This window comes from Panthera uncia, chromosome D1 (genome assembly GCF_023721935.1).
Source record: "Panthera uncia isolate 11264 chromosome D1, Puncia_PCG_1.0, whole genome shotgun sequence".
Lineage (NCBI taxonomy): Eukaryota > Metazoa > Chordata > Mammalia > Carnivora > Felidae > Panthera > Panthera uncia.
In genome coordinates this window covers 58,887,994-58,915,520 of record NC_064808.1, presented here as the reverse complement: position 1 = coordinate 58,915,520, position 27,527 = coordinate 58,887,994, and the positions used below count along the sequence as shown (strand labels likewise).

At 39.0% G+C, this 27,527-nt stretch overlaps 1 protein-coding gene and 1 pseudogene across 1 annotated transcript in view; one reads left to right on the top strand and one right to left on the bottom strand.

Moving 5' to 3' along the window:
• GAB2 (GRB2 associated binding protein 2) overlaps positions 1-27,527 on the top strand; it is a 186,953-nt gene that overhangs the window by 49,552 nt on the left and 109,874 nt on the right. The window lies entirely within an intron of this gene.
• On the bottom strand, positions 8,426-11,148 carry LOC125910998 (proteasome subunit beta type-3-like; annotated as a pseudogene).

Here is a 27,527-nt window from a genome sequence, read left to right as displayed (position 1 = left end):
TATTAGCTGTAGACTTCTGCACTGACAGTTAATATTTTTAAGATTTTATTCTTAGAACAGTTTTGGGTACAGAGCAAAATTGAAGAGAAGGTACAGAAATCTCCCATATAACGCCTACCCTTACACATGCATACACTCCCCTGTTATCATCATCCCCCATCAGAATGGTGCATTTGTTAAAATTGCTGCACCTGCATTAATATAATCACACAAAATTACATAGTATATATTATGCACACACTCTTGGTGTTGTACATTCTGTGGGTTTGAACAGATGCATCATGACATGCATCCATCATTATGATATCCTACAGAATATTTTCACTACCCTGAGAATTCTCTGTGCTTCTCCTATTCATCTCTTCCCCTGTCCCCTAACCTCTGGCAACCATTGATCTCTTTACTATCTCCATAGTTTTGTTTTCTCCAGAATGTCATTTGTTGAAATCATATAGTTTGTAGCCTTTTCAGATTGGCTTCTTTCACTTTGTAATATCCATTTAAGATCCCTCTATGTCTTTTCATGGCTTTTGATAGTTTTTTTTTTTTATTGAGTTATATTTGACATAACATTTTATAAGTTGAAGGTGTTCAACATAGTGATTTGATACATTTATTTGCAGTAAATGTACATATAATTGCCATAGCAATGGCTAACACCTCTATCTTGTCACATAATTATCATTTCTCCTGTGTTTGGAATAGTTTGTGTCTTTTTAGTGCTGAATAATATTTCGCTGTCTGAATGTACCATAGTTTATCCATCCACCTTTTGACATTGTGGTTGCTTCCAGGTTTGGACAGTCATGAATAAAGCTGCTATGAATATGAGTGTGAAAGTTTTTATATAGACATAAGTTTTCATCTCCTTTGGGTAAGTTCCAAGGAGCATGATAACTGGATCATATACTAAGAGTATGTTTATTTCATAAGAAACCACCAAATTGTTTTCCAAAACAGCTGTACCATTTTGCATTCCCCATCATCAGTGAATGAGAAGTCCTGTTGGCACCACCCCACCAGCATTTGGTGTTGTCAGTGTTCTGGATTTTGGCTATTATAGTAGGTGTGTAATGGTATCTTATTGTTTTAATTTGCATTTCCCTGATGGCATATAACATGCAGCATCTTTTCATATGCTTATGTGCCATTTGTTTATCTTCTTTAGTGAGGTATGTGTTAAGGTCTTTGGCCCATTTTTTAAATCAGGGTATTTATTTCCTTATTGTTGAGGGGGTTTCTGATTTTATTTTTATTTTTTTAAGTTTTTTATTTTAATTTCAGTTTAGTTAACATACAGTGCTGTATTAGTTTCAGGTGTACAATACAGTGATTCAACAATTCTGTACATTATTCAATGCTCATCATGATAAATGTACTCTTTAATCCCCATCACCTATTTCACCCCATTCCCCACCTGCCACCTTTCTGGTAACCATCAGTTCTCTATAGTTAAGTGTGTGCTTCTTGGTTCACCTCTCTCTGTCTCTTTTTTCCCCCCTCTTTGCTTGTTTGTTTTGTTTCTTAAATTCTACATATAAGTGAAATCACATGGTATTTGTCTTTTCTCTGACGGACTTACTTGTGTTAGCATTATACTCTCTAGCTCCATCCATGTTGGTGCAAGTGGCAAGATTTCATTCTTTTTATTTTATATATATATATATATATATATATATATATATATATATATAATTTTTTATGATATATATATATATGTAATTATATGTGAGAAATATATATCACATCTCTTTTATCCATTCATTTATCAATGGACCCTTGGCTGTTTCCATAATTTGGCTCTTGTAAATAAAGCTGCAATACATATAAGGGTGCATGTATCCTTTTGAATCAGTACCTTTGTACTCTTTGAGTAAATAGCCAGTAGTGAGATTACTGGATCATAGGGTAGTTCTATTTTTATTTCTTAAAGAACCTCCATACTGTTTTCCACAGTGGCTGCACCAGTTTTTATTTCCACCAGTAGTGCAAGAGGGTTCCTTTTTCTCCACATCTTCACTAACACTTGTTTGTCATGTTTTTGATTTTAGCCATCTGACAGGTGTGCAGTGATATCTCGTAGTTTTGATTTGTATTTCCCTAAAGATGAGTGATGTTGAGCATCTTTTCCTGTGTCTGTTGGCCATCTATCTCTCTTCTTTAGAGAAATGTCTGTTCATGTCTTCTGCCCATTTTTTAATTGGACTGTTTGGTTTTGGGTGTTGAGTTGTATGAGTTCTTTATATATTTTGGATACTAACCCTTTTTTGGATATGTCATTTGTAAATGTCTTCTCCCATTCAGCAGTTTATCTTTTAGTTTTGTTAGTTATTGCCAGATATTGAATTCTTGTATGACATTTTTTTTTCTTTCAGTGCTTTAAATATATCATTTCACTGCCTTCTGGCCTCCATGATTTCTGATGAGAAATCAGCTATTAATCATTTTGAGGATCCTTTGTATACAATGAGTCTCTCTTACTTTGTCTTTTGACACTTTGATTTCAACGTGTCTCAGTGTGGATCTTTTTTCCCCCTTTTTGGTGCAGAAACCTTTTATTTGGATGTAGTCCCAATAGTTTACTTTTGTTTTTATTTCCCTTGCCTTCAGGAGAAATATCTAGAAAGATATTGCTACGACCACTGTCAGAGAAATTATGTCTGTGCTCTCTTCTAGGATTTTTATGCTTTCAGGTCTCATATTTAGGTCCTTAATCCATTTTGAGTTTATTTATGTGTATGGTATAATAAAGTGGTCCAGTTTCATTCTTTTGCATGTAGCTGTCCAGTTTTCCCAACAACATTTGTTGAAGAGACTGTGTTTTTCCCATTGCATATTCTTTCCTCCTTAGTTAAAAGATTAACTGACAATATGATTGTGGGTTATTGTTGAGTTTTAAGAGTTCCTTTGTGTATTTATCAGATGCATGTGTTAAAAATATTTTCTCCCTGTCTGTGGTTTGTCTTTTCATTCTCTTGACATTTCTTTTTTTTTTCACACATTGAAAATATTATTCTGTGGTCTTCTGGATCTTGCTGTTGAAAAGTCAGCTGATAGTCTAATGCTGTTCTTTTGTAGTTGATCTGTGCTTCTCTTTTAATATCTTAATTTTTGTCTTTGGTGTTCTTAAGTTTCATTACAATATGTTGCTTATTTCTATTTATCTTGCTTGACATTTGTTCAACTTCCTGGATATGAAGACTGGTGTTCTATCAGTGATTCTGGGAAAATTCTCAGCTGTTAGCTATTTGAATAATGCCTTCCTCCATCCTCTTTAACTCATTCTTGAACTTCAGTTAAAAGATTAGACCCTTTTACTATATCATCCATGTCTCTCAAACTCTCATATTTTTCATGTCTTTATTTCTTAGTCACATTCTATGGAATTTTTTTGGATCACTCTTCCAGTTCATTGTTTTGTTTTGTTTTGTTTTGTTTTGTTTTGTTTTGTTTTGTTTTAGCTGTGTCTAATCTGCTGTTTAACCTGGCCATTGACTTTTTCATTTTAATTATAATTTCATTTCAGGAAGTTCTGTTTGGTTTGTTTTCAAATGCACTTGTGTTTTGTTTTTGTTTTTTATACTCTCTTGTTCCTTGCTAATTTTTGGCAAGCCTCTCTTTTAAATATTAGAATATAATATTCATAAACCTGTTATATTGTGTATCTAATTCCAATATCTGAAGTCTTTGAGGATCTGATTTTACTGTCTGTTTTTCCTGATTCTCATTCATGTGGCTTATTTCTGGGTGTGTGTTTTGTGTTTTGTTTTTAAGGTCTAATTTTTCTTAAGACTTTACCTGTAGAAAGTATGTGAGACCTGAGTTAAGCTTTTATTCCACCAGAAAGGATGAGGAGTTGCTTCTACCAATAGTCTGAAGACATAACTAACTGGACTGCTTTTAGATCTTCACTTAAGATTGCATGGATTTGGGGGCACATCGGTTAAGCGTCTGACTCTTGGTTTCTGCCCAGGTCATGATCTCATGATTGGATTCATGAGTTCAAGCCCCACATCAGGCTCTGCGCTGATGGTGTGGAGGCTGCTTGGGATTCTCTGTCTCCCTCCCTCTTTGCCCCTCCCTCACTCACACTCTCTCTCTGTCTCTCTCAAAAATAAATAAACATTAAAAAAAAAAAAAAGATTGCATGGATTTGGTCACGAACCTTCACTAGAGCCAGCTTTTAGTTAGAGATTCTAAGAGACATTTTTCTTTCTCTACTGGTTAAAAGAAGACAGTTTCTTTATGGTCTCTTTCAGTGCCACAGGTTTATTTGTGATTCATCTATGCACCAAAGGTATAGTCCCTTGGTATCCCAGGTGTATAAGGGGCTTCATATATGATTGTGAGCCCTGAGCTTTACCTTCTATTACCCACACCCAAGCAATCATTGCACACCCCTATCCCAACCACTGGAAAACCCTATTCTGCTTTTGGTCTGTATGATTTTGACTACTCAAGGTACTCCATGTAAGTGGAATCATAGGGAATTTGCCCTTTAGTGTCTGGCTTGTGTCACTTAGTATAATGTTTTCCAAGTTCATCCATGTTGTAGTGTGTACCAGAACTTCCTTTTTAATGTGGCTGAATAATCCAATATATGAATAAACCATATTTTCTTTGTCCTTTCATTGCTGATGGACATTTGGGTTGTTTCTGTCTGCTTTCATTTCATTTGATTTTTGTTCTGTGTACATTCCTTCACAGTTCAGCATGATGCATTTTAAAAATTATTTTTTAGGAATATTTTATTTAGCTTTTTATTTTTCATTTTTATTTATTTTAGAGAGAGAGCATGCAAACAGGGGAAAGAGTTGGGGAGGGAGAGAGAGAGAGAGAGCGAGCAAAAAAGAATCTTAAGCAGGCTCCACGTTCAATGTGGAGCCCGACATGGGGCTTGATCCCACAACTCTGGGATCATGAGAATCAGACGCTCAACTGACTGAGCCACCCAGGCACCCTTATGTAGCTTTTTAAATTGTTTTCTTTGGGAGGGTTAATTAAGAGGATCTAACCACCTTACTCCTGGAAACCAAAGTCTTATACCTTCTATATGAAGACCAGAAGACAACTGCAGAGAACACATTTTTTACATTCTTTCTTTTAGGCCACTATATAAAGAAAATTCTGAGATATGTGGCAAATTAATATATAGTTTTATATGTTTTAGTTCTTCCCTGGAAGTCTGGTAGGTAATTTTTTCCTTATCTATGAGAAAACCTTTAGAATATCATAAGAAAACTCATCTCTTGCTTGTAGGATTTGGCATTCTTAGTGTGCTTTTTGTGCCAAACTCCACCCACCCCTGCATGCCCCAATATCCAGTGGTGGCATTTGAAACTTTTACAAAGATATCAAAATCACAGACTGAGCGAAAAGCTTTCATTCTACCCTCTCTCCTCTGCCACTGTGTCTTGAAGATGAGTTGGCCAAGGTTGGGTGACTGACTCGGGTTCATAGAAGGAGTCTGTGACAGTTAGAACTTTGGTTCTGTCCAAGTATAGCGTGTACTGCTATGTCCTTTCTCTATTTGGGGAGACTCTCTGTGATCTGTTAATGAGTTCAGAGTTTGGTCTTATGAGAAGTTGCTATGGATTTTGATGAAGATGATCTGACACTGATATATGGGTCAGAGTAGAGGCAAAAATCCTCATCAGATTAACTGCTTGAAGACCAGAGTTGACCTTTCGAATTTTACTCCACTCCTGTCTCCCCTATTCATAGAGTCTTTTTAGATAATAGAATGTTAGAGCTGAAGGAACCCTTGTGATCTCTTGGTCCAGTCCCAGATTGCCTACAAGGACCTTTTGGGATCTTCTGCCTGGGAGCTTTGCTATTCTTTATAGATGAGAAACTGAAACCTAAAAGATGCAAATGATTTCCCCAAGGTCACATAAGGTGTTCATAGCAAAGCAAGACCTATACCCAGGTGTCCTAATTCCTATTCTAGCAGAGGATTTCCATCACACTAATGAATTTAACTTTATTCCTGATCTTCAGCGATGCTCTGCTTTCACGATCTGTGTTTTAAGATTGTGAAATGTCCTAGGGGTGGTTTGACTTTGAGAATAAGCCAGAACCTGAAGGGTTAATAGAAATTGAACAATGAAGGGAGCTTCTTTCCCCTCTCCCTGACTGGGGAGCTGCTGGGATGTTTCACTTGCACCGCATGTGTTCCATTATGGTATAATGATGTAATTACCAGTAATGCTGCTAGAGTAGTGGTGGAGAGGCAGCATTAAGGAAAAGACTAGCCCCGTTCTCTCCTAAGAGCCATTTCAGCCTACTTCAGTCTATTAGATTGAAGATGCTGGAAGGCGAATGGCTTCAGCAGAAGAAAAGGTCAGATTTAAAAGCTTTTCTGGGCACGGTATTTATTGTTGCTTTTTTGACCTTCAGAAAAATCCCCTGTGTGTTTGTCCTTGATTCTTGCCTTTCCCATTAATGCTTGAAAGCTGCATTGCTGGATGGGCCAGGTCTTTGGCATAGATGGTTTTGTATGCAGTGTTATTTGAGAAGGTATAGCCCCCATCCAGATTTCTAGGCCTGTTGCCTTTCATACCATTATAGTGTCAGAAGTCTTTTTCATTCTTGAATGTTTTAGTTTTCAGTATCTCTGTATATATATGTATAAAATATTATGTATAAGTTACATATATATTGCATATGTAATATATGTAAAATATATATGCATATATATACAAACTCTTCTGTAAATCTACTTAGATGTAAACAACTTATGAGATAATACTTTAAAATACAGAAGAATAAGAAATAAGACCTATTGCCTTGGGCAGATCAATTAACCTTTCTGTGCACTTCTTCTGAAACATATAGCCTGCCACCTGATGATTATGAGGAAGTAATCATGGTCTTGGAAACATGACAGACACTTCCAAAAATCTTCCTGTTTGGAGATGTGGGGTGTGCCCATTATACTCTCAGCGATGTCATATACCTGCTGGAACCAAGATACTGAGCTCATATGGACTATGAGACATACAGAATGGGAAGGTGTCAGTTCCTACTCTCAGGGAACTTTACCTTTATATATTAATTTGATTAACACAAAGGAAAACATTGGTTAGAATTGTAGAAAAGTAGGGGCACCTAGGGGGCTCAGTTGGTTAAGCATCCAGTTTTGGCTCAAGTCATGATCTCGTGGTTCATGAGTTCAAGCCCACGTTGGGCTCTGTGCTGACAGCTCAGAGCCTGGTGCCTGCTTTGGATTCTGTGTCTCCCTCTGTTTCTGCCCCTCCTCCACTTGTGCTCTGTCTTTCTGTCTCTCAACAATGAGTAAACTTTTAAAAACAAACAAAAAAAAAAAGAATTGTGGAAAAGTAGTTTTTATGTAGGTTATAAGAAGGCAAAAAAAAAAAAAAAGTTTTGCTTACTTCAGTGCTTCTCAGAGTGGGTTCCCTGGGTCAGTAGCATCAGCATCATATAGGTGCCTATTAGAAGTGCAAATTCTTGGAGCACCTGGGTGACTCATTTGGTTGAGAGTTTGACTCTTGATGTTGGCTTGGGTTGTGATTTTGTGGTCCTGGGATAGAGCCCCTTATCAGGCTCTGCACTGGACATGGAGCCTGCTTGGGATTCTTTCTCTCACTCTCTCTCTACCCCTCCCTGGCTTTGGCATATGCTGTCTCCCTCTTTCTCAAAAATAAACATTAAAAAAGAAGTGCAAATTCTCAAACCCCAAGCTAGGCCTACTGAACCATAAATTGTAGGGGTGGAGCCTATAATCGGTGTTTTATAACCCCTTTAGTGATGGAGATACATACTGAAGTTTGAGAACCACTGCCTATTTTATGACTTAGTATTGAGCCATTTGATAGTGTAAAATCCTTTACGGTTGTCTAGAGCTGCAGTAACCACTAGCCACAGGGATGTTTAAATTTAAATAAACTAAAACAAAGTAAAATTATAAAGCTAGTCTATTGGTTGCACTGCCACATTATAAGTGCTCAATAGACATATGTGGCTAGTGTCTACCATACTGGATAGTGCAGATGTAAACATTTTTGTCATCATAGAAATTAATGGTGAGCTCAGGGCAGTTGTCCTCAAACTTTGGCATGAATCAGATCACTTGGAAGACTTAGTAAAACATAAATTGCTAGACTCCACTACAAGGATTTCTGATTCAGTAGGTCTGGGGTTTGGCTAGAGAAATTGTTTTTCTGATTTTTCTAAATTTCCAGGTCATGCTGATGCTGCTGGTCCAGGGAGCACACTTTGAGAACTGCTGGTATAGAGTAAGGACTCTTGACCTGAAACCTGTAAATCTCTTATAGTTGAAGACAAAATATTGCATATATCCACATGATAAAAGTTACAGGAGGGGTGTCTGGGTGGCTCAATCAGTTAAGCTTCTGACTCTTGATTTCAGCTCAGGTCATGATCTCAAGGTTGTGAGATTGAGCCCCACATCGGGCTTTGTGCTGACTGCATGGATCATGCTTGGGATTCTTTCTCTCTCTTTCTCTGCTTCTCTCTCTCTCTCAAAATAAATAAGTAAACATTAAAAAAAAAGGTTATTGGATATAAGGCCTATACTTTCAGCCTCATAGTTTTTGGCTCATAGTTTTTGAAAGAAAAGCTTTTTTTTTTTTTTTTCATTTATTTTGAGAGAGAAAGAGAGAGTGAGTGCACACAAGTTGGGGAGGGGCAGAGAGAGGGAGAGAGAGAGAGAATCCCAAGCAGGCTCCACACTGTCAGCAGAGCCCCATGTGGGGCTTGAACTCACAAATTAAGATCATGACCTGAGCCAAAATCAAGAGTCAGATGCTTAACTGACTAAACCACCCAGGTGTCCCAAAAGAAATTACAACTATTTTATTTAAAAAAAAAAAAAAAAAAAGTAGACTCTGAGAACAGAGGGTTAGTCCACGTAGGCCTTCAGTGTCCTGGTGGTAATTTTGTCCTTCTCAATGATGTGGACAGTGACTCCCATTCCTGACACTGCATCCCTATCCAAGCATTCATCATGGCTTGTGAGATGGTTTCAGACAGGTGTTCTGGATCCATGGTGGGCTCCCAGAGGGACTCATGCATCCATATGTTTGTTCAGAGCAGGTGCCACTGACCACAAAGTCCGTCAGTCAGCATGGGGCCAGTGAGGTCTAGAGAACAAATGAAGTGCTTAAAGGTCTTTGGGTCCAATTCAGAGATGATGGCTCTGTGTAGAAGGGGCCAAACCGTTTCTCATATGATAGGTTGTCCACCGTGCTCATGAGGATGTAAGGCTTGATCTGCCAGCCTTCCTTCAGCTCATACAGATTTAGCTGGAACTTGAGATGCTGGGCAGCAGTCTGGACCTCAGTGGTGAGTCTGGCCAGGCCTATGTATAGCCGACCTTCCAGGGAAAGATCTTCTGGAAGTCTGTGGTCACCATCTGGGCCTGGATCCCTAAGTGCCTGTTGGCAGCAATGACCACACAGTTCTCCCCCTGCATGGCTGTGATGGTCCCTCCATTATAGGACATAATATACAGGACTTCGATGTACTGGGACCTCTAGTCACCACAGTTGCAGTCAACCAGCTAAGGCCAGTTAAGGCTAAGCAACCACTCTTGCTGCCTACTCTTTCAGGTGGGTCAGCAGATCAGTCAGGAAAACTTTTAGTCACACTTAACAGAAAATCTGAGTAAATTACAAGGACATTGATGTTCATGTAGCCCAGTAAGAGGGAGGAAGCTTCAGGGTTCTGTCATTGACTCAAGCATGTTACCAAGAAAAACAGGCACTTTCTTTCCCCTTTAGAAAACTTACGTTTTTTTGGTCAGAACTAGGTTATATGCCCACCTCTCTAGTCCAATCCTGGCAAAGGGAAACTGATTTGCATAATTGCTTTAGACCAGTTGAGATTCAACCCCTGGGGCTGGGGCAGGGGGTTTACCTTTCCCATGACCATGAAGTCTCTACCAGTTCTCTGAACAAAATAGTTCTGTAACAAGGTACAAAGAGAGAAATGGCTATTGAGTTGATAGAGATCTGTGTCTATCTCTGCGAGTGACCTGGAAAACATTAGGAACATCTGTTCTGCATCTTTTCTGCTCATGATATGCTTTCAACTTGCTAGACACAAGTAGGGCCTGGATATGCTCAGCTGTGAAGATTTACTTGGCTCTCTCCTCTCATACCTTAGGATAGGTCTGTGAAACAGTTCTGCTTGTAATGGGGATGAGGTGGGGTAGGATTTAAGAACTTGATCCAGGCCTCTGGGAATTAACATGAAGTCAGCCTGGAAGCTAGCCCCCCTCTGACTTTGGCCCCCGATTCTAAGAAGAGCTCTTGTCTGGTTCCTTTTGGCCAAGTCCTTCCCTTGCACTTTGATTCTTTAGGGATTCCCATTATTCTTTTTCTCTCCCTAGTCCTCTGACAGCTAGAGTGTTGGTCCTGAATTTTGGGAACAAACACTTGGATTCTGCTGCCAAACTGTCTGCATGCCTGGATCCCTGCTTTTCTCTTCCCATCCATATGTTTCAGATGCTCTGCTAAGTAAAGAGATCATGTCTTAAAGTGTATAATTTGAGTCTTCCATATAGAAACGATCAACAAAGCATTGGGAATTAATGAGATCATTGAAGAAGACATAAGGGGAAAGAAAAATGCTGAGAACAACCACCCTAGCCTACTGAATCAAATTAAGGGCATGATCATCTATGTTTTTATCTGTGAACTCCACAAATCAGTAAGCCTACCAATCACACATGAATCAACCCACATCAATAGACCTAATAGTGTTCCTTGTGGCCCTAGGAGTCCAGAGAGTTGCCTGACGAAAGGGATGATGGCAGCTGAGCTGGCAGAGCTCTCCCACCCCGGGTCCTCTATCCCCCAGAGCTCAAATTTATTTTTTTATGTTATGCTTCTGCACAATATTTTGTATGTAAAAATAAAGGTTTACACCTCTTAGAGCTCCAGACCTGGAAGCTAGAAACAGGTGCTAAGCTGTAAACATGTGAAGCAGAAGCATAGTACTTTGCTGTTTTAGGAGCAAGGGATCAGACCCCTTTGTTCTCCTCTGGTTTTGAGCTGACTGTTGCCTTATTTAACAGCTGGATACAGTACACAATTGTTTGCAGCAGAAGTCCTGCAAGTTTGCTTCCTTTAAAAGCTTCTTCCGCAACTTCCCTGCCCCCATCCTCCCAGGACAGAAGTGGACACTGGGGGAGAATGTTTCAGTTCCCCTGCTGGGTTGTGGGTCTTTCTTTCACACCCTGTCCAGATCGTCTAGGGAATTTTTACTTTGCAAAGTTGCTTACCAGAAACAATTTGGCAGAGTGTAGTTTGGGGGAGGATGCTCTAGTTAAAGGAGCACAAAAGCACATGTCCCTGTGACTTCTTACCATGTGTGAAGAAGGGAGCAAAGGAGCTTTAGTAAAATTGCAGTTCAAACTAAATCGGGAGAGGAAATGGAGAACAACCAAAATAAAAATACTGCAGTTTGCAATAGGGCATCTAATCTCTGGTTCTCAACGCCACACACTAAGGATTATGACAGAATTTCAGTATATGTTTGTATATACTGTTTGAAAGTTTTTGTCTGGGATTATAATATACCAGTACACTGAAGTTGCCTGTTTTTATAGTATAAATTTCAGAAAGTGAAGCTTGGCTGTGGGGGAATAAAAAGGCAACAGAGCAATTCTCAAAGAGGAAGTGCATGAGAATCTGAGGGTTTAGGGGGAAGATTATTTTTGGTTATAAACGGAGGGCCTTTGTTAAAAGTTGAAAAACATGTTTAGTCCAATCTTCTGAGACTCTGAGAGGGAAAGTGACGTGACAGAGTCTCTAACTTAATTATACAAAGTTAATCCCAGAACCCAGGTCTCTTTACGCTCTGTCCACAATGTTGGTCCCAGTGCCGAGCCGCCCCTCCAGGTCCTAGTTTCCCATAGCCCATTTTCTGCAGCTCAAGGCACCTTCTTGTTGGCCTGGCTTCAGGGGAGATGGGCTACAGCTGGTCTGAAATAGGAAGACTGTAAATTTATTTAAACTTCCAGCATGATCCATTTGCCTTACTTTTTCCACTGTGATGAATGAAAATGTAGACAAGAAAATGTTTCAGAAAATGGATAACTCAAAGAGAATAAGGAAAATGCAGAACAAGGAAGTGTGCAGTTTGTTTTTGCTTTTAAAAAGAAGCATATTTACAGAATGTCTTTTTTTTTTCTTTTTTTTTTTTACCTCTGTCATCTGTGACCCATTCGCCTGTTCAGCCAAGATATTTTGGCTTTTTTTCCCTGGGAAACCAGTGGGTGGGTGAATACGGAGGAGCCAAGAGTTAACAAAATACCAGCAGATGCTGGAACCGAGAGAGACAGGATTGTCTTTGGCCTCACAAGCAGAGCTGCACCCCATTTCCCATCCTCCCAGTCTCCTTTGAAATAGACTGCTATAACTCCCTGCTTGAGAGGATTTCCCAGTTCTGATAAAGGAAATCTTCACTAACACTTCCTGTCTCTGGGCCATCACGGCTCTGCCTTTCTGAGGATGCCCTAAGCACTGTAGGAAGTAATAGCATTGTCTTTGAAGTCAAGCTTACTGTTTTGAATCCAGATCCATCCTTGAATCTAACTCTACCATTTACATCTGGGTGGCTTTTGATGAATTTCTTAAATTTTCTGAACCGTTTCCTCATCTGTAAAACAGCTAATAGTGCCTACCTCGTCAAATTTGTTAGAATTAAATAAGATAATATATATGAAGTGCCTTATGTTACCAAACACCTGATTGATATTCAATAAATGAAACACTTGTTGATACTAAATTACAGGGCTTTTGCAATACCACCCTTTTATGTACAGCTTTTTGTTTCCCCTGTGACCAAGAAGTGGGCAGTAGTAGCTTTTTAACTTGATTCTAGTGGCAGGAGAGGCAAAGTGAATTAATTTTTTTTCCTTATCAACTTTAAGGAATAACGTACACAAAATAAATCTGTTTAAATTCAGTGAGTTTGACAGTTGCTCTGCCCATGAAATGACTACTACAGTCAAGATACAGAACATTTCCCTTAGTCCCCCCAAAATTTCTCTTGTCCCTTTGCAATCTGTCCCTTTCTTTTTCCTCAGCCTCAGGCAAGCATTCATCTGTTGTCAGATGAGTTTGCATTTTATGTGAATAGAATTATGTAATATACACACTTTTGGTTTGACTTCTTTCAGCATAATGTTTTTTAGATGTGTCCATGTTGGTGCATAGGTCCTTTTTATCACTGAGTAGGATTCCAGTGTATGGATATACTACCTATTGATGGACATTGGGGTTTTTTCAGTTTCTGGCTATTTTAAATAAAGCTGATAGGAGCATTTATTTGCACATCTTTGTGCGGATATATGTTTTCATTTCTCTTGTGTAAATACCCAGGAGTCAAATGGGCTGGGTCATAGAATAATTGTTTCTTAAACTTTTTAAGAAATTGTTTTCCAGACTGGCTGTACTATTGCACATTCCCAGCAACAGTATGTGATTTTCAGTTGCTCTGCATTCTCATCAGCACTTGGTATGGTCGGTCTTTTTAATTTTAGTTTTTCTGATGGGTTTACAGGTAATAGTGTATAACTGTGGTTTCAATTTACTTTTTCCTGATGTCTAATAATCGGTAACATCTTTTCATGTGCTAACTGGCTTTTTGTATAGCTTCTTTTGTGTAGTCTCTGATTAAGGCTTTTGATCATTTTTTATATGGTTTCATTTATCTTCTTGTTAACTAAGTTCTAAGAGGTTTTTTAAATGGTCTGGATACCAGCTTTTTGTAAGGTAGAAATAGCTGTAATTTTTCTGTTGGTGTGTGAAAACATGTATTTTCTTTCAGTATGGCTTGCCTTTTCATTTTCTTCAATGGTGCCATTTGAGGAGCAAAAGCTTTGAATTTTGGTGGTCTACTTATTCTATTTTTCTTTTATGATTATGTTTTTTTGTTTGTTTTTCTGCCTCAAAGTTACAAAGATTTTTCTCTTTTCTTTTCTTCGAGGAGCTGTGAGTTTTAGCTTTTACACTTAGACCTATGATCCATTTCAAGTTAAATTTTGTATATGGTGTGAGGTAAGGATTAATATGGAAATTATCTTTACAGTGTTTTATGTATCAGGAACTCTAATTCTCAATAAATAAGTGTTCTAAGGTAATTATCCCTCATTTTAATGATGAGGAAAATAAGTCTCAGAAAGATTAAGTATCTTGTTCAAATCTTACAACCAAGATTCAAGTCCATGATGGCCCAATGCCAAATCCCATATTCTTTCTACTCTATTACACTGGCATTTTGTTTTCAATATTGAATTGGAATCTGTATTTTAAAAGCCCAGCTATAACCTGTGAGAAGGGTATAAAAATACGGGATGACGCTGCCATTATCAGGACATTCATATCCCCAAGCACAACCTTATGACATTAACTATAGCAGGTATATTGGAATTAGGGCCCGGGGCTCCATGTCAGGCTATTTGCTTAGGTCTGTATTTCAGAAGCTATAAATACAACTCTCTTGGTGCTCTCTTGACAAGAAACCTTATTATGAGTTCTTCTTCCATTTTACAGCGGTCCATCTGAAATATGAAGTTAAGTGCCTGGCCACACACCCAGTTAATCCTTAAGAGCACCCAGCTGGATAGCTGAGTCTCACTGTGTTTTGCTTCAGTTTTTATATTTGGAAAACAAATAATGAGTCAGTCTCCCTTCTCTCCCTCTCTCTTCTCCACCACCCCTTCTAAATTCTCTTAGATTCTGTGGTCACACTAGGTAAGTATCTTTTCCCTAAAATATCCTTTGAGCTGTGACAGACTCATGTGAGAGGAGAAGTCCCTTACTTTCTGATATTTAATTCCCCCCTTCCCCCTTGAAAGAAAGGTCTACTTAAGGCTCTTTGTTTTTGTCATTTTAGAAGAGTCTGAGTCTTACTTATTAAGACAATTTTGTTTCTTTAAAAAATATATATGGGAGGGTTTGTGAAGATAACAGCTGTACCTCTCTGTTCTTGCTTTTCAACAATGTAGCTTTGGTAAATTCACTTCTTTCTTCCTTTCTTTCTTTCTTTCTTTCTTTCTTTCTTTCTTTCTTTCTGAGGCTGTATGGTATAGGGGAAAGAGCACTGAGTTTTGAAGTAAGAAGTTTGTAGATTTGAATTCCAGCTCCAGTATTTACATAAGCAGCAAATCACTCAATCTCTGTGAAGTTGAACTTCCTTTTCCTTGCCTGTAAAATGGGCATAACAAGTGCTCTATTGATTTGTCATAGAATGTCTATACGATGTCTGGCACGTGTGTGTGCTTATATTATCTCTTCCTGTTCTCCTCTTCTATTATATCTCTTTCCAAAGAATAAACACTCTTTTTATGGGATACTTATAAATAGTCTGAGGAAGGGGTGTTTGAGACTTGTAAAGGATGTTTTTTAGTATGGAGCCCTAATTTAAGATGCCTTAACAAATATACTGCTTTGTTTAAGCTGGGTAGTCTTATATCGAAGTCCAGCCATGGAAGGTGAAGCATTAAATTCATTCTGCCTGTTTTTTCCCTTGAGGCTGCCAAGTAGATTATCCTGGGTCTCTAGAAACAAACTCTACATCTGAGTGTTTACTAGTGAGAAGCTTATCTTCTGGGCAGAAGCCTAAGCTGGGAGAAGAATGGAAGAGAAAAGATAGTCTATTTGGCTAATACAGACAGGATCAAGTATAGGTTAATGGGAAGAAGGGAACTCAGTTTACACATTTGGGAGTACCTCCATCTTCTGAAATATAGCCTCCAAAACATGAATCTCTGTGTCAGTGGTGGGATGGGGACAAACCAGTGTCTCTCGGTAACTTCTGGTTACCACACCTTAAAAGTAGCCTCATTTTCCTGTCTTCCATGGGAGTCTTCTTTGCATTTCAGTCTGAGGAGTTGGCCCTTCACCCATTAAGGAGTCTGGGGTCTCCCCAGTCACCATTTCAAACCTGTCCATCCTTTGAGATACAATTCAGGGTTTACCTCTTCCAAGAAGCCTCCTTTGGCTACACTGCCAAGCTGGATGGTTCCTTGGCCATCCTAAAGCATTCAAGTAGCCTTGAGAATCTTAATCTGTGAATATTTAATAATTATAGACTGTGTGTGTTGGAGGAGGGAGATTGTTTACAGAGATAGATCAGATGTAGTACCAGTGCCTGGCACTTACACTTGACTACTCCTTGTACACTTGTGTTTCCTCAACTGGATTCTCAAGCCTCTCAGAAGTCTGGTGATTACTTAACTCTAACCTAAATCTCTCCTAATACGTATAAATGTAGCTCTAATTTCATTTCATTTGCCCAGGCTTCATACTGTCTATAATTTTGGACATAGTTTATCTCACTTCACATTATAAGTTTTAAAATGCTTGTTATAAATTTTGAAGATAATTTAATGACTGCAATGCGATTCAGCCATTAAAATACTTTGTAGCACCAGAATATTGGATCCTTAGCGTTTCTGGATAAAGAACAGGGGCATCATTGTATTATTAAGGCCCCTTAGTCAGACTTATCCTACGCAGCTTACCACTTACACCAAAAACTCTATTTTTCTCTCTTTAACTGTATATAGAATATTTTGGCTTTCCAACAAGTAAGATGAGATAATTAGTCCATTCCTATCATAAGGTATGTATTGTGTAACTAAATAACATTTACATTCAGATTTCTAAAATGAAGAAGTCTTAAGTTTCACCTGGGGATTGATTCTAAGAATTAAAAACTAATAAATATCCTTTTCAGTATTACAATTATATAAATAATTACAGCAGAGAAGAATTGCATAAGTTGACCCATAGGAAGAAAATAAAGTTCTTTGGTACCAAACCCATGACACTTAAACGAGACTATTTCAAACATCAAGATCAAATAGATTCTCTTTCTACATTCCATCACTTGCCATATTTTCTTTGCTTCATATTTACACCTTGTCTTTGTTTTTTGTTTTCTTGGGAGTTTTGGATTGCCTTTTTTTCCTGACTGAAGAAAGAAGCATCTGCCTTTACCTTATGACTAACATCAGTTGGCTTCCTAATCATACTGTTTGTTTTAGGGAAATAACTTTCATCTTTTATTATTATTTTTTTTTACATTTTATTTATTTTTGAGAAAGAGAGAGAGCACAAATGGGGGAGGGGCAGAGAGAGAGGGAAACACAGAATCCAAAGCAGGCTCCAGGCTCTGAGCTGTCAGCACAGAGCCCGATGCAGGGCTCAAACCCACGAACTGTGACATCATGACCTGAGATGAAGTCAGTTGCTTAACCGACTGAGCCACCCAGATGCCCCAACTTTCATCTTAACACATTCTTCTTTAAGTCCACAGAGTTCCTGTTCTAATCTCAAAGCCTACTATCATTTCATTGAAGTCCTGGGTTAAATCTCCTTTCTTGTACCCTATGTCATCTCTTTCTTAGAATCCTTTTTAACTTTGCCATAAAGCATCCCTGAAAACATCTTTCAGAAAGAGTGCATAGAAGTTAAACTTTCTATGTTCTTGTGTGTCTAAACTGTTTCTACCCAGCTGGTTCTTTAGAAAGTTCTTCAATTAATCACTGATTTCTGCTCTTTTTCCTGACGTTGCTCTCCTTATTCTTTGATTCTGTGATATCAGTTACAATAGCTACTAGCTATAAGTGAGCTTGAAATCTGGCTCATCTGAATTAAGGTATTATGTAAGTATAAAATACAAATCAGATTTCAAAGAACAAAAAGACAAGATAAAATATCTCATTTTTACATTGATTATATATTGAAATGATAATACTTTGGATATACTATTATAATTAATTCTATCTGTTTCTTTTTACTTTTTAAGCATAAAAAGAAATTTCAGAATTACGTATGTGGCTTGTATTACATTTCTTTCGAACAGTACTGCTCTGATCCCCAGCATGATACCTTTCTAGGCCTTATCAAGAAGCAGCATTGGCTACTACATGTATCTTTTCCCCATGTTCCTTTACCTGGCTTCCTTCACTTGGGTGGGCTGTAGATACATCTACATTGTAGCACATCTACCAATGTAATTCCATCTACTTCCCATCTTTTGAAAAGTGTTAAAAATTTCTGGTCTAGGGGTGCCTGGCTGGCTCAGTCAGTAGTACATGTGACTCTTAATCACATGTCAATTCAGAGTCATGAATTTGACCCCTCCCATTGAATGTAAATATTACTTTAAAAAAATAATAAAATGCATTAAAAAAAATGTTCTGGTCTGTTCTTTTTCTTTATTCTTCTCTCCCACCCTAAGCACAGGTATTCATTTATTCAGCCTTGTACGACTTTGTCATGTCTTTGGAATCTGGGAGGGAGGAGAAGTAAACATATTTTCAGTATTTCAGTTGGGTAACAGAAGATTTTACTGATTCTTTCATTATTTTGAACAACAGTATGATGGTTATCTTCATGCATAAGTCTATCTGCATCTCTGGATATTAAGATGGATTTATGAAGTAGACATACAAGTTTAAATTATATGATTTTTTATGGATATTCATATACATATTGACACATTTATTCCCCCCAAAAGTAGCAATTTATGTTCTCAGTTGATAATTCAATAAAAGATAGGAGCTGTTATCCAAGAAGTCCCCAGATTCATTCTGAATCCTCTTATTTGGGCCTTTTATCTCAGCTTTTGTGGAAAGCATGGCCTGTTTTCTGAATCACTTAACTTTTATAAACCTTCATTTTCTTATTTGTAAAGTAGAGATAATCATACCCTGAAGTAATGTATATGAATGTTCATTTAAAGTAATATGTTCATTAATTCATTTCAGTAAGTGTTGAGAGCTTCCTATGTGGACTAAGTACCTATGCTATACTGGGAACTGTGGGGGATGTCCAAATGATATAGACCCTTACTTCAAAACTAATTTCATATGGAGGAAATAAAGTGGGATGTAGAGAATGCTTGAGTGGCTCAGTCGGTTGAGCGCCAGACTTCGGCTCAGGTCATGATCTCACCTCACAGTTAGTGGGTTCGAGCCCCGCATCAGGCTGTGTGCTGACAGCTCGGAGCCTGGAGCCTGCTTCGGATTCTGTGTCTCCCTCTCTCTCTCTGCCCCTTCTTGGCTCACTCACTCTCTCTCAAAAATAAATAAATGTTAAAAAAATTTTTAAAAATAAAGTGGGATATAGGACACATTCATAAGAAACTATAACACAGGTCTTTTTGTGATTTGTAAGAAGAGGTACAGACAAGGTGTTAAAGGGGTTTAGTTGAGAAAGTTTTGCATTCTACTTAAAAATCAAAGGAAACAGTCTAGAGGAAGTGGCATTGAAGGTAATCCTTGAAGGAAGAGTATCATTTCAATGTATCTGGGGAGTAAGATTGGGGTACATAATGTGTGAGGATGAGCCCAAGCACAAAGGCACAGTGGGGAGTTCTGGGCAGATCAGTTGACAGTGGTCACTCTTGGCAGAAGCAAGGAAAAATTATGGGTAGAAATGTTTGTTTCCCTGAGTATCCTTATTTACATGTGCCACAGAATGAGGTACTCCCTATATTTATTTCTGCTGTGCTTTGATAGGGAAGATAGAGAAATCATTTTAAGCTGTTTTAGCTCTGACCAGAATTGAGTAGGTGAAGTCCATCTTGTCCATAGGGGCAAGAACACAATATATTTACACTGGCCTTTCTCTCCCACAGAAGACGGAAATTATGAGACATTTGAAAACAGTTCTGAGGCTATGACACATTATATTTATCTAATTAAATAATAACTGGCTTCAGAAATTTTAAGGTGGGGTCAGAGGAAGAAAATTCTTGAAGAATAACCAAGACAAATTAGAAGGTGGCAATAGAGAGAGAGTAGTGAAGGAATTAGACCTTTGGTATCATCATGAAAAGGTAAGACGTTTTGTGAAACAAAGATAAGGATTCTGCTTTCTATCCTTCTTTCTGGCCCTCTCCCTTCTAGGACTTCACTTTTCAACTCTTGTTTGGTATCTTCAGGCTGTTGTCTGACCATCTAGAATTATTTTGAGTATTACCCTCCTCCCTCCCTACCACCGTGCCCACGATTTTTTCATCCTCAGCAACATTCAGTATTCTCTTTCTTGTTGCCTATAAAATGAATTCAAGTTCCAATGCCTGATATTCAGGGCATCCCCAGCCCATCTAGCATCTCCAAGTTGTATTTACCAACTTACTTTACATTGTACCCCAGTACTCTAACCTTGAGTCTATGATTTAACATCTCTCATCCACTTCTTCTAATAGAAGTGTCTAGTTCATTTATTTACTCAACAAACATTTATTGGATGCCTGTTATGTAGTATTTCTTCAGTAAACTTTAGTTAAGTAACTGCTGTGTTTCAGGCCTTATTTTAGAGCCTGTGAATAGAGAAATAGGAAAGGGGATAATGTTGGTAAATGGAAAAAGACCCCGAGACATAACTGGGGAATCTTGTAAAGCATACAAAATGTATGTGTGACAGGAGGTACCCACGTAGTGTTCCTTGAATAATCATTGCCTTCAGCTGTGCTGAGCTAGATCACTGGTACACACTGTGGTCAAGGCTCAGGTAGCATTTAGGTTCAATTCAAATATATTGCCAAAAGGAAATGATGAAAGAAGTAGCTGTCCTGATCCTGAACTAGAGTCATCAATATCAGAACTACAGATGGTTTCTTAAAAGACTTCACTCTTTCTGATTTACCTTGTCAAAATGATCAGCAGTTTCACTGTGTTTACAGCTAATAGCACTACTAGGGCCCTTTTCTTTAAATGGTGACTCCCAAAGAACAGATGCTCAGAAGCTACCATATGCTTGCCTACCATATGGGCTCAGTTCCCACCCTAAATGAGTCTTGTTCCTTCCTGCCTCCATGTCACTGTTCATCAGTTTGGTGAGGAGAGATGATTTGGAGCTACAGCTGGGCTTGAGACCTGTAACCTTGGGCAATTTTTTTTTTTAAGTAGGCTCCAGGCCAAACATGGGGCTTGAACTCACAACCCTGAGATCAAGAGTCACACGCTCTACCAACTGAGCCAGCCAAGCACACACACTCACACACACTCACACACACCACACACACACACACACACACACACACACACACACACTTTTTGTCTTGGGCAAATTTTTTTAACTGATTAAATACTTTGAGATGATGATGATAATAATAATACTTGCCTTTCCCCGTGTCATCTGTTATAAGGTATCAATCATTTATGTGAAAGTACTTAGCATAGTATCTGCCACATGGAAAGTACTTTCTTTCCTCCATTTCCAAGGGAGCTTCTACTCCTTTCCCCATCTCTATTAAAATTCTGCCCATCCCTTATTGAGCCCTTGTATCTCCAATAAAACTTTTCCAGTAAAAACTCAGATGCAAGAGATAGAGGCTGTCTGTTGTGTCTTTGCTTTGTAGGATTTTAGCTTTTGAAGAAGGAGTTTTAAGTTGTAGGGGGAAATGGCACAGGAAAGGGTAGATGTCTGAACAAAATAGCATTGTATTTGGAAGCAGGAAAATAAGGGTCAGTGAAAGACAGTATGCAAATGATATTTAAAAAAAGGTGTCTTATCACTGAATGCAAAGTGATTGATTTTTAGCCCATCTTATTCCAGCAGGCCAGAGACAAAGGTTGTCCCCAGTTCCTAGTATTAACCACAGCAAAGGGGCTACTCACTCCTTTTTATTCAGTGAGAGCTAGCTACCAATCTCCTGGATAACTCTGAGCTTTTAGAATTTGATGCAACATCTTGATTAGAACTGGACAGTCTATAGATTTTTCTAGGAAGGCCTAGCTTGGTCAGCAGAATAGAAAGCATCCAGAATGACATCAGTTTGGCAAGCTTTGAAGGGAACAATTAAAGATGGCCAACACAACTGCACGTTCTTTTATTTACCGTTTCACACCTGGTGCAGTCAGGAAGCTACATTTAAAAAACAATTTTCTTCAAAAACCAAACCAAACCAAAACAAAACAAAAAAACCCCAAAACCCTGTGGTCAAAAAAGTACTCATTCACTGTAAAGCCGGAAGGATTCATTCTTTGGAGCCGATTGTTCACATTTGTAGAATTTACAATTTTGTAGATGGAAGGGGCCTTTGAGTTGAATAGGGTCTTGAGAAGGAAACAAAAGGCTCTTGCTTTCTGCATGAACAGAGTTCATTCACAAGACAGTTTTTCTTGATCTACGAGGAGTGATTTCAGACAATTAGCTAATTGGTTGAGGGAGGTGACCTGTCAGCTTTGCAGAGAGGGTGTCTGCTTTTAGGGACCCACATAGAGAAGACATCCTAAGCTTTCTATGACAGCCAAAAGCAACCCCATTAATCCTCCTATGTAATGGCCAGTCATAACCACAGATAAGGAGTGCATTTCACTTGAGAGTAAAGCCATGAAAACCCGACCAGCTGCCAACAGCTGATCACTGTCACCATCAGCTCAGTGTTGTTTTAGGCTTTGAAATATTTCTGAATGATCTTTCCAATTTGCTCTATTGTAAGGGGATAAGTGACCCTCCAGAAACAGTGTACTGTTTATTTTTAAGTGTTATCAGATGCTTAGTTTGTTGAAATGACACTTGCCTATTGTATAGAAAACAAGGGCAGAACTCATTTGTGGCCATCTTGAAAGCCCAAATGGGTGCAGAAAATGAAACAGGAGATGGAAAGTTTCTGTAGGCAAATGTTAAATTTTTCTGGATTTCAAACATGAAAGAAATTCAGAATGGAAGAAGAAGGTCCTAGAGTGCTAAGAAGGGAATCACGAGAAGATAACTGATTGGGTCAGTAAGTTGAATCCCTTTGCCCCTGGTCTGAGAGCCAATGAAATTGGTGTCATTGTTTTTTTGAAGCATATTATTAAGATGTATCCAAGATATAAAATTTTACGGTAAGAATGGCTATGACCATCATAGGAGGAGCAGTCCCTCCAAACAAAACAACCACTGGACTGGTCATTAAGACACCTGAGTTTTCAGAGAACACGTGCACCCTTGTTAGTGTCATGTAAGAGTCAGGGTTTTGGATCTGTCATACATGGGCTTCAGTTCTGTTTGTGTCACTTACCTACCTTATAATCTTGGTTAAGCACATGGGAAGTATATCAGGAATATTTTCAATTTATTAAGCTAATGGAGAGTGGTTTAAGTCACCACCACATTACAAGAATTCTATGATAAGCAGTTGCCACCTTAGTTTTAAATACTCAGTGTTGTGCTTAAAGATGCTTATTCTTTGTATCTTCCTACTCAGCCTTCCGTAACATGCTGGCTTCTACTTTGTGGAAACAGGAAAATCAAAATGGGCCCCAGCAGATTTCTGCTTATGTCTCATTGTACAAAATGTGGCACACGGATACCTCCATTTACAAGAAGGGCTAGAAAAGGAAATGTTCTGCTTCTAGACTCTGTAATGAAGGCAAATAAGACAGAGACTGTGAATGGGTGTTATGTTATCCAGCCAACACTGCAGTGTTGGCTCAACATTCAGTTCATGGTAAATGCTGTGATGATAATGATGATGATGATGATAACAGATAATCCCCCTCATGCTCTTCTCAAGATTCCACTGATAGGATATTAAACATTTTACACTTTATGAAGTAATTTTACTTACCTGTGTGAAGAGTTTCTTGGTGGTTATTGTTATTGCGTGTTTGGAAGTTCCTTGATGATTGATTCAGAGAAGAAATGTCAACCAGGAAGGATAGCATAATCCAGGCCTTCACATTGACCTGGCCCAGCTCCAGACCTCCAGTCTTTCTAGACCACCCAGAACCACAGCAGTTGCTCACCACTCTAAACTCCTAGTATCACTTATGACATGTCTATTTGCTGCTTTCTATTTTTTATTTTTATTTTTATTTTTTATTTTTTTAATTTTTTTTTAACGTTTATTTATTTTTGAGACAGAGAGAGACAGCTCGTGAACAGGGGAGGGGCAGAGAGAGAGGGAGACACAGGATCTGAAACAGGCTCCAGGCTCTGAGCTGTCAGCACAGAGCCCGACGCGGGGCTTGAACTCACAGACCGTGAGATCATGACCTGAGCCGAAGTCAGACGCCCAACCGACCGAGCCACCCAGGCGCCCCGCTGCTTTCTATTTTTTAAATACACATGGCTTCTTAACTAGATTTGGAGCTCCTTAATTTCAGGGTCTGCATAGAATGTGCCCTCTGGAATGTACAGAGGAACCCAATTGCTATTCATTTATTTACAGAACATTTTCTGTTTCTTGCTGTTACCTGGATGTGAGGTACTGTAGTTTTGGGGCGTGATTAGAATGATGGTTTTCTGTGGGGGAGGAATTTATTTTCTTTTGCTCAAACCTCTACCATTTTTTCCTCCAACATCCCCCTTCTTGCTCTTCTCTCCTAAGAGAATAGTAGGGATTCTCAGGGGATGAAGTACATCATTCCATGTTTAATACTCTTTGATCTCTTCTTAACTAAGTCTTAACTTTGCCTTAACTCTGAGGAATTTTGCCCTACTTACTCTAGTAAGGCAAAAATTCCTGCCCCTCACTGCCATCTGGGAGACTACAGCCAAAAGGAAACCCTTTTGGGTTTCTTCTTTGGTGTCTTTTGTACACTCTGCCACTGTTTCTGTATCTTTTTGGAGAGTTGACTCAAGAGGCAAATAGAATTGGGCAAGGAAATCAAACCCATTAAAATCTACAATAAGATGTAAGTGATTATGTGACCCTTTGCTGAGACCAAATGCTAAGAATGTCTAGGATCTTGGAACTTGAGGATATTAGATGAATGTTTAACAAATAGTTTTTAGTAGCGAAGCCAGTTGGAGAATCCTTTTGCCCAGTCCAAGGTGCTTTTAACATTGTTCTCTGCTAGTGCTATAGTCTTCAGAAGTCCATAATGGAATGTAGATGCCAGAGGAAACATAGCCAGATTTCTGAATCCAGAGGAGTTCTTCTCGTTGCCTTGACTCTGCAGCTTTAGAAGTAGAGATGAGGGTAGTTGCTAACATATTTTAGTTTAATTTATATCACTTCCTAAGTCACTAATCCAACTTATTTGTTTTGTTTCTAACTGCACAAAAGCCAAGAATTTCCAAACATCATTTTTCTCCTATCTTTTGGCCACTAATTTCCCCATACTTTATATTCCTGACTGATGATGGCTGTTGTTTAAATATAGCAAATGAAATGACAGCTGGGGTACCTATATGTCCTAAGTTCTAAAATAAACTTAATGTGCAGATATCCGTAGACAAAACAAGACTCAAAATCCTAATTATTATCTATTAATATTATGAAGCATTTTGCCAGGGCTTGGGAGATTTGAGGTGTCAGTTAATTACCACCCCACTTTCTTCTTATATAGAGAAAAGGAAGAAGGAGCAGAATGAAGGTATTGACTCTACTCATGGCTGCTTAATAGCTCCTAAGGTGTAGTCTGAAGTCAGAAATCTAGGACTGCTCTTTGCAATGAGAGAAATCTATATCCCCAAGGAGTCTGTACAGTGAGAAAAGAGAAAGCCGAGGATCATAGAGCATTCGTCTAATATCCTCATACAAGCATCCCCACAAAGACTGAAAAGGAGCACAGAGGTGCAGGAAGTTGTGGTATAAGATAATCCAAAGGATTTGGGAGCAGCCTTCAGGAAAGGAGGAGTACTTGGCTGCCTCACATGCTGCCAAGAAATCAGTGAAGGTACGAGCAGCAACAACAAACGTATCCCTAGGATTTTACAACAAAGGAAGTCTCAGATCATCCTTGATTTAAACAAAACAAAGAAAAAAGTGCTGTTCTCCCAGCCCTGCCTCCCTAGACTCGAATCACAGAGGACCACCTACAGTTTCTTTTCTAATGTACCTGCACATCTGGCTCACACTGTGTATAAAAAATAGGATTACTGGAAGATCTTTGGCCTCACATTGTTTATTATAAACCTGGAAGAAGGACTTACCGTATGTGTCTATGTTTGAAGGATGATTGGTGATAAGATTTTCCTTTGTAATTAGGGCCCCAAATTTCGGGGTATGAGGACTTATAAATTGCTCAATTAGGAAGCGTGCTGATGGAATGGCAGGGCAATGAGCTCTTCAAAAGTTATGCCAGGTCTCTGACAGCCCAGCACTGCTCCCCTCCCTTCTGTTATTTGTGGAACCCATCTTCCCTATCAGACCGTGAAGTTCTGGATCCATTGTTGTTCGGTGCTGGGAGGGGGGCAGCGATTACACCAATTTGGGGCTCAATAAATGTTTGGCAGAATTAAGCTTCTGGAAGTATAAGAGAAGGGGAAGGAGAAGGCTTTGAAAGCAAACTCCTGTCTTCTTCAGATTTCTGCATTGGCCTTAGGACATGGAAGGAACTCCCCAGGCCTGCTTCTGCCTCTGAGCACCTACTTGCCTCTAAGCATCGTTTTCAGAATCAAACAGCACTCTCTTATAGCTATTGGTCTCCTAATGTTGCATATTAGTTGCCCTCGTGTTCAAGCCAAGCTTTGACCTGACATCACATATGCCTTCAAGGGCAAATCAGTTTCCTTGCATTCCACCGCCAAACTTGTGCAGGTCTTCCAAGCTTTTAAATCTTACTAACTCCTTAATCTTTGAGGTTTATGACTTAATAGTCTGCCTCACGGTTCATGAGTTCAAGCCCGCATCGAGCTCTCTGCTGTCAGTGCAGGGCCCACTTTCAGATCTTCTGTTCCCTTCTCTCTCTGCTCCTCCCCTGCTTGCACATGCTCGCTCACTCTCTCTCAAAAATCAATAAAAATAAATAAATAAAATTCACTTGAAGATACAATATCATTTATACTACCTGTCTACTCTCATCACCTTTTATGTCAAGCTATGTGTACAAGGTACTGGGGTTCCTACCTTCAGTGCTATGATGACTTGTATGAATAAAGAGCCTTGAACACAGTATGGACTTGATGAATGTTAAATGGAAATTTTAATCACATCAGGTGCCTGATGAGCTTTTCAGGGGAATAAAGCCAATGCTAAGTTGATGTCACTAGGTTTGAGGGTGGGGAGAGCTTCAAGCCTGGCAGCTTCCTCAGACACTTCTTGAAGAACTAAGGGCCCTCCCACTAGCATCCAATAGCCTGTGTATTTTTAGTCCTCACTTTTCATGTAAGTTTCCCGTTAACCGCTTGCAGGAAATCTTTTCTTGGACATAATCTGCCCATTTCCTGAAGTCTTCCTCTCTGCATTGTGTCAGTTTGGGGATGAATCAAGTCAGCAGTTTTAGAGAGTGTGTGTTCTCTTCCCTGCCGCAGCCTCCCCCTTTTGTGGAATACCAGAAAGCTGCCTTTCTTGTCTGTTTCCAGGGGTGAAGAGAGGAGGGGCAAGCCCTTGGTGTGTGTCAGCCTCTTAGGCTGCCTGACACAAATGTCCTTTTGTATGTGGAGGGGGGCATGTGTGTGTTTTTCCCCTTCCCAATGGACACTTTCATTTATTAGGTCCGGATGGTGTCCTCAGAGCTGTAAACAATGGTGTAGGAGATAAAGAGCTGCCTTAGTGAGGAGGCTGTGGAGGCAGCAAATGGCTTTTCTTCTCTGTCCCCCACTCCCTTTGTCCATTGTGAGTTTCATCTGATTTGAGCC